The sequence below is a fragment of the Notothenia rossii genome (assembly GCF_949606895.1).
Source record: "Notothenia rossii genome assembly, chromosome: 5".
Classification (NCBI taxonomy): Eukaryota; Metazoa; Chordata; class Actinopteri; order Perciformes; family Nototheniidae; genus Notothenia; species Notothenia rossii.
In genome coordinates this window covers 29719368-29731706 of record NC_136903.1, presented here as the reverse complement: position 1 = coordinate 29731706, position 12339 = coordinate 29719368, and positions in this window count along the sequence as shown.

The following is a 12339-nucleotide window of genomic DNA, read 5'->3' as shown; positions in this document are numbered from 1 at the left end:
CCATTTGTTTATGTTTTATTTTTTAGGATGCTCACCCTTCTCTTTCTCTCTCCACTCTGTTGGTTTTTTAAGGTTTTTTGGTTCGTTTTTCTCCAGACTTTATAATGAGCTCCGGGGGGGAAATTAGAGCTGGAATAACAAGCAAACATCAACATCATCTCCCTTCTTCCTCCTGCACTCCCTCCTTCTCCTCTTCTTTTTCTTTGCCCCCTCATCTGTCTTCATTTCTTCTCGTCCCACCTCTTGGTTCTCCTTCCTGTCAGTCCTCTTTTACACATCTTCATCTCCCCAACATCCCTCGGTTGCCTATTCCTGACTCGTTTTTTCTCTCTTCCTCTGCTGAGACCATGCAGTCTTAATGGCACTTCCTTTCTCCTACGTTCCCCGTTTCTCTCAGCCTTCCTCATTATTTTGTTAGACTGTGTTTTTGTTGTTGCTTTTTTACTTCAGTTTCTGTCATTGCCATAAATATGTGACCATTTGTATACTGTTAATTACGCTAGAAAAACGGGGGTTGTCTTAATTCCTTAAACACTCTCTCTCTTTGTGTTGCTGTATCTCTTTAAAGTCCCTCTATTTCTAAGTCTTTCAAATGAAAAAACTAAATAAGTTGTTTGTATAAATGGAGAAACTAATGGGATGAAGAGGTCTAACTTTGTAGGAGATAGAGACATCAAATATAATGCTAGCTATACTGTTAGCTTGGCAGCTAGCTTAGCGGCTAGCTAAACGTAAAGGAGTTTCAGTATTTCCCTCTTACTTATATTAGCTGGTTGAGTCTTGTTAACATGTTCCTTGAAATGCTAGTTTTTCCCCCTATTTCTAATCTTCAATATCTGTTTCCTCTATGCTAAGCCAACAGCCTTAAGTGTTAACAAAAATACAATGATGTCAGTTTGCTGTGAGAAGTTTCCTAGATTAATGAGTAATCAGTGATTATCAGATTGCCGGAAAATGCTATGCGGATATACTATTGCTCTATTATTGTGGGAGAGCTAATTTATTTATTCAGCAATTTATTAAACTTTGAGTGGACAATGAGTCGAACGGGAGATACTTTTGTAAGACTCAAACAGTTTCTTGAAAACACAAATTAACTTGTGATTGATGATTTTTGAGGTAGAAAACTGAATTTAAATTAAATTGAGGTTTAGCATGCCATCAATTAAATTGGCATATACACATAATCCAACAGTTTTGTTTTGAGTTAACATGTAAACGAACAAATGAACAATATCAAAGTATGGTCCAAAGTATGGTCCAAAGTGTTTCACTTTCTTTATTTACTTTGATTGACGATTCAATGTCAGGTTAATTTGGTTACAAGATCGTAATTCCTTTCCTTGTATACCTGTTCACGTCACTTATGGACTTATCACACAGGGAGTGATGTGAAAAATACTATGAAACTTTGTAATACTCGCCTGCAAATGTTACATTTAAAGTGCCTTTATTATTAAGTTAATAATGTTAGGAGTGGCTCTGGGCACCTTCATACAAGTTGAAAGGTGTTTGCCATCTTGCTCAGGACTAATAAGCCTCCAAGTTGTTGTTTTATCATCCTTATAAATAAAAGAACATAGCGAATAGCAAATAAATCTCGTGAAAAAAAAATCCCACGGTGTTGTAAAGGCGCGGGGGGATCAGGAACTAAATATCCGTTGGGTGTTACAGTTGTTTGTTTTATCGTGTCTGTGTCATAGTGGAAGTAAACCTTCAAGGCATGTCGCCTCTCATTGTCCTGACATTAACACGGACACAGACATTTCTTTGCCCCTACCGACCAGTTAGTTCTGTGACATTGGGCCACGGGATCATTTCCATCACATATAAATATAGTAAAGCAAAAAAACACACAATATTTTTCTTTCTACTGACGGGGAAGGAAAAAGACAACCTTCAATGACAGAATATTTTGTCAGCCTGGTCTATCATCAACGTCACAGCTAAAAAAAAAAGGATGACACAGTGACCATTTAAAAAATATAAAAAGGTGTCTACATACATTTTTTATTGATTTCCAAAAGCGCTTATTACACTGTATCTACCTTTTTTTTAGATAAATATGTTTACATGCTCAAAATATTCTATCCCCCATTTCAATATATATTTCCAACTAAGCTTCATGTCCAACAGGACTAATGAAAGATGAACAAATCATTTGATAAGCATTATACTTGATAATGTGCGTAGCAATAAACTGCTAATAAACAGTTTACTAATGTAATAAGACATTAATTGTTAATGTCAGCCATGATACAGTCTATAATTTCTAAACCTATTATGTTATATTATCAAACCAATCATGAAGTAACATAAGTTATAGCATTACCTATACAAAATAAACCGTAAAATAACTATAACTAAACTTGAATTAACTGTCAATTTACAATTTGTTTGTCATAATTGTTATAAAGTATAACCAAATTCCCTTCCTTGCCTGTTGATATCCAGGTCTTTGAAATTAGGTTGTTCCTTCAGACCAGAAATAGGGGCTTTTTCTTCGGCCTGCACCTTTACCCCAGCCTTGCAAACGGTTGGCTAGTTTGTTTGTGTACAATGCACGAAGCTGGTCATACAAAGGCAAGATGCTAGTAAAAACCCAAGTTGAGAGGCACATGTTGTGTACATGTCCCCTGAATGATACCCACCATGTATTAATCAGAAAAACATTCTGAATAAACCCTTATTTGGAATATCCAAACGGAATACACTGTTTACTGTTTATGAACCTTAAGGGTTTCCGAATATTGTCATAGTGTGCATGTTAGCATAGTAAATGTATCTTATATTGAGAAAGGTTGTCCTAAAACAAGTGCCATAAAAGAAGGGGGATATTGGTGTTGTATGGCTATTATCATAATCATGCCAATACAATATTTGATGATTACTGTTGTTTTAATCACAATATTTATTCTTTCTTTGTAGGAGTCTGCTCACTCAATCGGAGCATTAGCTTCTAAGAATCTCTGACAGTGTGGAATGTTTGTGCGTGTGTTTGAGAGTGTGTGTTAATTTTGCTCACAGCAGCAGGTCCAGAAGCCTTGTCCTCCAGCAGTAATCTGATTGTGGAAGAGCAAGGGAGACATAATTGTTTGCAGCAGGTCACCGCATAGCAAACAAAGTGTGTTAGTCTGTGTGTGTGCATGTGTATGTGTGTGTGTGTGTGTGTGTGTGTGTGTGTGTATGTGTGTGTGTGTGTGTGTGTGTGTGTGTGTGTATGTGTGTGTGTGTGTGTGTGTGTGTGTGTGTGTGTGTGTGTGTGTGTGTGTGTGTGTGTGTGTGTGTGTGTGTGTGTGTGTGTGTGTGTGTGTGTGTGTGTGTGTGTGTGTGTGTGTGTGTGTTTATGGCTCTCCTCTCTTCCTCTCCTCTCAATGTCAAAATAAAGCTGACAGTTGGGTCTGATGCAGCATTATATTTTCAGCTCTATGGAAATGTGCTCACGCTTATTTACAGTTGCCAAGAGCACACACACACACACACACACACACACACACACACACACACACACACACACACACACACACACACACACACACACACACACACACACACACACACACACACACACACACACACACACACACACACACACACACACACACACACACACACACACACACACACTCACACTTCCTGCTGCCATACACATTTTGGCCCCCCATGCCCTCTCACTCCAGCCAGATGGGCAGGAGGGCAGATAGACAGTCAAACAACACAAACCAATAGAGAGCGAATCAGACTGACATCTAGACGGAAAAAAAGAACGGACCAGCCATTATTTTGCCCGAATGACGGATAACCTCTGACCTCTACCCAACTAACCCACTCTTCAGGTCACACACATCCACACAAATGCAGACACATTCATTGCAGCTTGATCCCTACAATTTGTATCTGGCATCGAGTCCCTAAGGCCTTCCCCTTTTTCTCACCCCTTGTCACTCAAAAGGCACTTTCAAAACCACATAAACATTTTAGGGTAAATGTTTCAATACTTAAATTCAAGCATTTGGCTTGTATCAGAAAAGTAAAAACATCATGTCTCAACACGGTTAGCCAACCACGCAGAGTGGGACTATCATGCCTTCCCCATGGTGTGAAAAAAATATTGCGACCAAACTGTAACAATGGGGGATCACATACTGTTGTCCACTGGGAAATGTAAATCAATGGGCTCCTAGAAAAATGGCACGATGTGTATGAACATATGTGACTATTCAAAGCACTGGAAAACTTTCTTTAAAATGATCATATCATCATTCTAAGCAAAGAACTTAAATCTCTGAAATACGCAAATAGTTACACATTTTTGTTGAAATATCAACAAGCCTCTTCTCTGAAATTGAATGTGCCATCATAAATGATTGCTGAGGAACAACCCAAATATTTCTTATTCAACTGTCAGTCGCAATGCGGTCAGTTATAAATCATCCGCCATCAGAGTAAGTTATAATAATCGGAAGATATATGAACACGGGTTTCACCATTGTGTAGAACTGTTTTAGAATAATTCCAAAAAGTATTGACAAAAAAATATTCCTTTAGATGTCCTTAAACAACAATTCATTTTTAAACATATACTAAACATATTTATACCTTTGTACTGACTTTGTTGCTTATAGTGCATCCCACCAGAAATTAAATTCATGCATTCATTTTAAAATAATTACGTTTTGTAATTGGTAAGAGACAAAGCGGTTGTATGACAGTTTTAACAAAGACACTGCACCCAGTCTCGAAGATGTTTCATCAGTAAATTCATCCTATGGATAATTCACGAGGTTTTATATTTGCATTCAGGAAAAAACGACTACATTGAGTTCAAATTGAATACATAGGTACTATATAATTTAGCAGAAAGAAGCAGACATGTCAGACTCTTCAGTCTGAGCTGTGGCTATATAGTCGCCAGCAATCTGACTGTGTTGATTCTGTGTTATGAGCCGGGGCGATGGGGGAGTCCAGGTGGGAGAGCAGAACTTAGATAGACAGATATAACACGAAGCAAAGAAAAAACTATAATGAACACAGACAGCTCTTCAGCAGTGAGCACATGCTGTGTGTATGTAAAAGCACTGAAGAGCTTGATTTTCTTTTAAATAAAACAAAAGTTGTCTTTATTCTGACCAAGGCGGCTGCTGTACGTTTGACTTCATGCTTTCTTTAATACACCTATCAAATCCAGCCGGAAATCGCTTCAAATGACTACATTTAAACGTATTGCGAAACATTACATTTGTTTGTATTCCCAACAGTCAACATGATTATTACACATAACATATTTATGCAACACAATAAAAGCCAAGACTGTTTAAATTGAATGTTTTTGTACTTTGTTAAGTGATTTTGTGCACCTTGCAAGTAGTGTGTTTGTCTGATACAATCATGACACCTATGTGAGACACACTTAATCATTCATCCATATGTTTCAAATTTCAGTTGTGAATTTTGAATTTTGTATGAAAAAATAGCGAACCAGCACAACTTAAAAAAACTAAATAAACGTCCAAATCAGGCCGTCCATCACTCACGGAGAGTAAACGTGTTCTACTGTTGCCTTCTCTGCAACGATCTCTCGAACACGTCCCAGCTGTTGCCTTCACTGCAACATTCCCCCGGGTGACCACTTCCAGGGCCAAACCCTGTCCCTTTTGAACCCATAGCCCCTCCCACCAGGCTTGCCGTCAACAGGTGACACAATTAAACTCCAAACCACATGGTCAACATAAAAATCCGACCCAAACATAAACAGGTTAACTACCTCTTAACACAAGCATTCCCCTGTAATTAACAAACGCAAAAATACATAAGAAATTGCATGGTTCATTTCATGGAAGAGAGCAGGAAATGTTTGGTGTGTGTTTGGTGTGTGTGTGTGTGTGTGTGTGTGTGTGTGTCGGCTGTCAGTGGCGGAGTCAGTCACTCTGTGATCCGCTCCGTCACAAAGGCACACGCCAAAAGTAATAGGGCGCAGCGCCACTGTTACCCGGTTTAGACAAAACCCTGAAGTAACACTAAAGGATTAGCGTAGGCATTTTACCTGACCAAACTTGACCTTACAACCTGACAGAGTGAGTGTGAATGTATTTCTGCATGTGATCAGTGCAACTGCATGATTTAAAACAATGACTAATCAAGCATTTTTTGGACTAACACATTATTCTGGGGCTCTGTGGGAAATGAGAGGTTTCCTAAAATTCCAAAATTGGAAAACCGCACATGTGACCCGTTTCTAATCTACTTGATGCTATTGTACTCCCACGGGCAGCGGCGGTTTGCAAAATGTGAAGCTCAAACTAAAATGTGAAGATTCTGTTTCTTTTAGGACTGAAAGATGGAGAGAAACACTTATTTTCACTGGAGTGTTTACTGTGGAAAATAATGGATGTAAACTTGTGAATAATGTTTGGTATTTTCTTATAATCAATGGTTACCTGAAGGTTTTCTTCCCATACAGGATTTTGTTACACATGAGTTCATGTGTAAAAAGGGGGAGTGTGGAGTGTGTGTATAATGTATTATATCAACATGGCTGTCAAATTCACAATCTACATTTTTCATTTAGGGACTGAAAGAAACCTGCCGCCCCAATTCGGATGTTCAATCTGACCATTGATTGACAGTTTTAGAATTAACCTGCTCCATGTCTATAAGGTACTGTTTGACGAATGTTGCGTTTCTAAATATTGATTGATTTATAACAGGTAACGCAGATGCAGAATCAGTGGCCAAGGGGCTACTGAGAGATGTAATTCCAGAATGGGAATATCAAAGAAGTTGACCTGTGATAATGAAACCATTTTGTAATGTGGATTTTTTATTAGAGTAACTGAGGTTTGAAATGTAGAACCAACATATTACACTTAAGTTAAGCTAAAACATAGTCATGTAATGAGACAGAATTTAATTTAGACAACATTCTTTCTCTAGCCTGGTAAATAATTAGAAGTTAAAGCCATAGACTTTATTGTTTAAGTCATTATGGGGATAGAAATGAACACAAGACTAGTTTCACAAGGGCAATTTAAATTCAAACTAGAAAGACATTTGATGACAGTCTGTTGGAATTCTGTATTCATTTTCTGAGCTTGATAATATCTAAGCACTGACAGGTAGAAGCAGTATCACCAGGAAATCATTCACTTTGACAGTATCATGATTTTAGTTGTTTTTGAATCCATAACATTAGTGTGTTTCTTTGTCAGAAACATTAGCAGTTCATTATTATATTTAGATTTTAAATATGATTTCAGGGATTTGATTTAATAATAACACAGATACTTGTCAGAAATTCAGCGCTATTGAAATATGTTATTTAGTTCACCTAAAGATGTTGAAGATTAATTTTGTTGGCACTGTCCAAGTATTACAATTCTGAAGCTGCACTGGAAATTAGGAGGTCTACAATTAATTTAGAGAACATTAACATTATAAATAATAAGCACACCATTTGTAATTTACAGAGATAAGAAAAGACATACATCCGGTTTAAACAGAAAATTAAGATGAAGAGAATGTGAGATTTAAAGCAAAAAGTGTAAATGAAAGAGCATGTGTTTGACATGTGAAAGTATGAAATGGTACTAGAATATCTAATGAACAATCAAAGGGCTGTAACTCAATTTTAAATGAACCATACTCGCAGAACGCCCCACAGACAGCAGAACTAAATGGTCCCAGGAGGGAGTTTTTAAGCTAAAGACATCATTAGGGTTCCTCCTGATGAGTTTAAAGATAGAAAACAAATATCAGCGGGTTTTGAAGTAATATTCCTCTGTCCCACAATCGACAAGGATGTGGATGGGGTGAGCTATATTACATATATATACTATATCTAGTATAACAAGCAGAGATTCATAAATTACACCAGAGACCCAGTAAAAAGAAAAATAGACGTAGATTAGATTCACACCTTAAAAGGTGTGAAAGGAGGGATTTGTGGAATCTATTTTTATATAACATTACAAGAATGATTCTTATTATTACATTATATGCTTATTGTGCTCATGAGATTGCTATGACTATAGAATAAATAGACACAATCACTAATTCCAGGTTCTGATGGTTTAGATACCAACGAGGGGAATAGTCAGAAGAAAGTTTAGCTTGCAATATTGAAAGTAGCAAGGTCGAGTGCAGAGACTGAGAGAACACAAAGAGGTAGTCAGAACAGCACATCGCACCGGCCTTCACTTTGTATGGGAGCCGCGCTCCCCCGCAAAGCTAGGAAGCAACATTATGGTTTCCCACTATATCTGAAGAAACGTTAGAGAAAAAAAATTAGTATGATGGTGCCAGAGTAGGGAGGGACTTCCACAGGCCGGCCGAATGCTGATTGGAGGATCTTGTTGCCAAGAGACTCTATCTGAGTCTGCGCCCCAACCAAAGAGAACCAAGTCTAAACCATGGTATATCTTCAGCTAGTCTTGACCAATCATAAATGTACGGGCAACGCCCTGTGTAATAAAAATGTATGCACGCATGAAGTTCAAGGCTCTTGACGGATTTGGTGGTTACAGATTACAGCTTTGCTGCCTGTGATTCCCAAAGACGTGATGAGTCCTTATATATATTTTGCTCTCTTTACAATAAATAGTTAAACTTAGAAGTTGTCTGTCTTTTCTGGAATTCTGAAACCAACACATCATAAAAGGAAATGAAGAATGAAAGGACGAAAATAAAAGCATTAACTGGCAGTTACTCTTATCAATTATTGCTGGAATCCATGTTAGTTATGATTATTTTTTTCTGATGTTTATTCTCTCGAACGTCCATGAATTGGTGCCAGTTTCTGTAATAACAGTATAGAGTACCTAAAAACACAAATGTTTCAAGTGATCGAATCACAATGTATCGCGTTGGTCGTTTATATTTGTATTTATCCCTGGTGATCTGATCGACGCATGTTAATACCAGTTTCAGGTGATTCTTAAAACATAGTTGTAAATACTATACCACATTTCTGCTAATAAATCACTGCAGTTTCAACAAACTGCTCCTTTAATATACTATTTTGAATCATGGGCCAGTACCAAACCATCTGGGGGGTATACTACGAAGCAGGATTTTCGCTTAGTCGGCTAACTTCAGGGACAACTCGGGGTTTCCGGTCCTACGAAGCTGGTTCTCTTTTTAGCAGGCTAGATCTCCATGGTAACTTAGGCTGTGCGGCTAACCTGCCCCGGAGCAGGTTAGGTTGCAGGCTAAGAGCTCAACTCAGTGAAAGCACTGCCTGCTGACCAATCAGAGCTCAGTTTGCAGGGTTTAAAGCGATCAAGCCATTACAGGAGAAAGGAAATACAGAAAAGCTGCCGTTGCAGGAAAGATGGCCGGCAAAAATCACCGACTGTGTGAACGTGAACATTAATAGAATATCACCTCCCATCTTCAGAGCAATCTGACTATTATCACATCATAATGTATCATATATCTCCTTATCTGAGTCAGCTGAGCCGTATCTGGCCGTGCAACACTTACAGTGTCACATACTGTATGCAGAAGTATTATTTTAAGCAACACATTAAGTTGACGAAACACTCGAGACAAATGTCATTAAAGTCAGATCCACTCGTGTCTTAGATGGGGCAGTGATATCATAAACCTGTTAATGTACGCATTCAAACACTTTTTCTTTTAGCAGCTGTATTCACCTTGCAGGTGCAGCTATGTGGCTTTTACCCTGGATAAAGTCATGGATGTTTACAGTTTAACGTCTTCATGTGTGTCTAATTATATAGTTGACTTTTCATTCAGGAAGTATGACGCTGCGCTGTCAGTACGCTTGTCCATGTTTGTGATTGGTCGAATGCTCCAAATAACACCCCTTTCATGTGAACGCGCACCTAACTAGATAGGACACGGCTGGCTTGAGCGATCCACTTGATAACCCGCGTCGTAGTACCGTTTAGCGAGAGCGTGTATGTTTTGGATTAGGCCAACCGGCTAACTCAAACATATCCAGGTTAGGTTGAACCAGCTTTGTAGTATATCCCCTGCTGACATATTGTTATTTTTCTTCACAATGATCATGGCTTGTGTATTCTCAAACACAACTTTCATAGCATGCTATAGAACAGCGGTTTTCAAAGTGTGAGGCGCACCTCCCCTGGGGGGCGCCAGAGAGCTTCAGGGGAGGCGCAGCGTGAGACACAAAAGAACGAGAAAAAGACGAGTAAAGTGACACTTGCCCACTTGTGGCTGTCAGTGGAGACCGAGTTCCCCCACCTCGCCAAAAAGGCTGTAAAAGTGCTCATTCCCTTCACCTCTACCTACCTGTGTGAGTGCAGGTTTTCCGCATTGACTTTGATCAAAAGCAAGTACCGGTAAAGGCTGCAGCCAGAGTATGATCTGCGTTTATTCCTGTGTGCATCAAAGACGCAGACTCATTGTTCCCACTAAAGTAGGGGTGAGTGTAACGGGGTAACGTTCAGTGTGTTGCCGGGAGCATATAAGGATTTATCCACCATGTTGAAAATATTAAAAAAAATATGTCTTGAGAACACGGCGTGCGGCAATATACGGGTCGTGCTGCAGCTAGATGTGCCTGTCCTCTGTAAGAAGGTGTCGGCGACTGACATGCAAGGAAGAACGGCTGTCCACAGGCTGTTCCAACTTTAACAACTGTATTAACTTCCAGGGTAGTGAATTGAACATGCAATTGTAATTGGGTGTGTGGTATATTTTCATGCACGGATACGCATGTTCCACAACACAAAAACTGAACAACACTCAATTTTCCGATCGCTACCAGAGTCCTTGCGATCTTGTTATAATAACAAGTGCACGTTACTGATGCAATATGGTTGACACCATTCGGGCTTATTCTAGAGGGGTGCAAGGAATAGTCCAAGTAGTGGGGGAGTTTTATACAATATGTTTAAAACATAAAAATAAAAAGGTTTTTAAAAGTTATTGTTTAATGTTTTAAGGAGGTGACGCTACTCAGCCAATCAAATCGGTGCAGTCAGCACGATGGATTCAAACACACACACACACACAGAGACGAGACAAGAGGAGAGAAACAGTCGGAGTAATTTCAAATGGCGGAAGGTAGACAGTGAAAACAGAGCATTTAATTACATTTTCTCTTACTGGACCTCTTTGAAATGCAATTGAATACCCCTGCATTATAGCAACAACAACAATAATAATAATAATAATAATAATAATAATAATAACAGCAATAATAATTGGGAGGGGGGGCGCGGCTGTTCTTATGTTCTCTCAGGGGAGGCTCACCTACCCACACTTTGAAAACCCCTGCTATAGAACATATCCTGGAGCCATGATAGCATGCTGTGAAAACAAGTTAAACTGAGTCCGAGATTTGACACCATCTTCTACTCCAAGATAGTCTAGAAACATGTATTTGACATTCTGCCTTAACAGTGTGCTGGGTGTTTTGCTGTCTGTAGGCAACATTATCAATAACCAGCTGCCTCTCACTGAAGAGCTGGCAGAAAGCTCAAATCAAGAGCTGACCAGACGTGAGGAATATACAGATGGAGGGGACTGAAAAACAAGTAATGGGGCAGGGTGTCAATGTGGACACATGTAATCATGAGCATGTGTTGAGGACTCTATCCCGTGTTTTTGTCAGTGACTGGACGATCAGTGCACAAAGAAGCAGGTTCTATATCTGTGTTCTCTGCTGCTGTTTCACTACAGCAGCATGGAATGGTTCGGTGAATATGTGGGGGAATTATTGTAAAAATCTGCGTTAACTTAATATATATATTTAATTATATTGCGATAATTAGCACTGTAAGGAAGGCGGTATATAAAAACGAATGTAATAAAATGTTTAGAAAACAGTAGTATAAAGAACCAACCACTATGCGTAACAGTTATGACTTTTAATGAATATCTATTTTATTCAAACGGAACATAGGACTGCATAGGCCTATTCATTTGCATGAATGGCAATGAGTGTATAATTCCCCTACAAAAGTATAAATGTAGTTTTGCCAGTAAACACACAGTGTGACCAGAACAAGTTATTCATGCAGTTTTCACATATATTGGTATTTTTGTATTTGATAAGTAGCAAATATATCCCCAAAATCTGCTATAATTTTTTTTAGGTTTTTTATTCTAGTCGATGCTTTGGAGATCTGTTTAATTGTTCACGTGTGCATTTTTTGCTTTGTAAATGAATCTTATGTATGCAATGTTTTATTTCCAAGTTGTAAGTTCTTCCACTTGTTTTTGTAGCCTCAGGCTGTTTGACCATCTATTCAGTAAAACAGTGGGAATAATCATTATTCTGAGCTAGAGCCCAATTTATGTGCTCACAAACCCTGAACCTCAACAAAAGGAGTAAAAGCCTTAAAACTC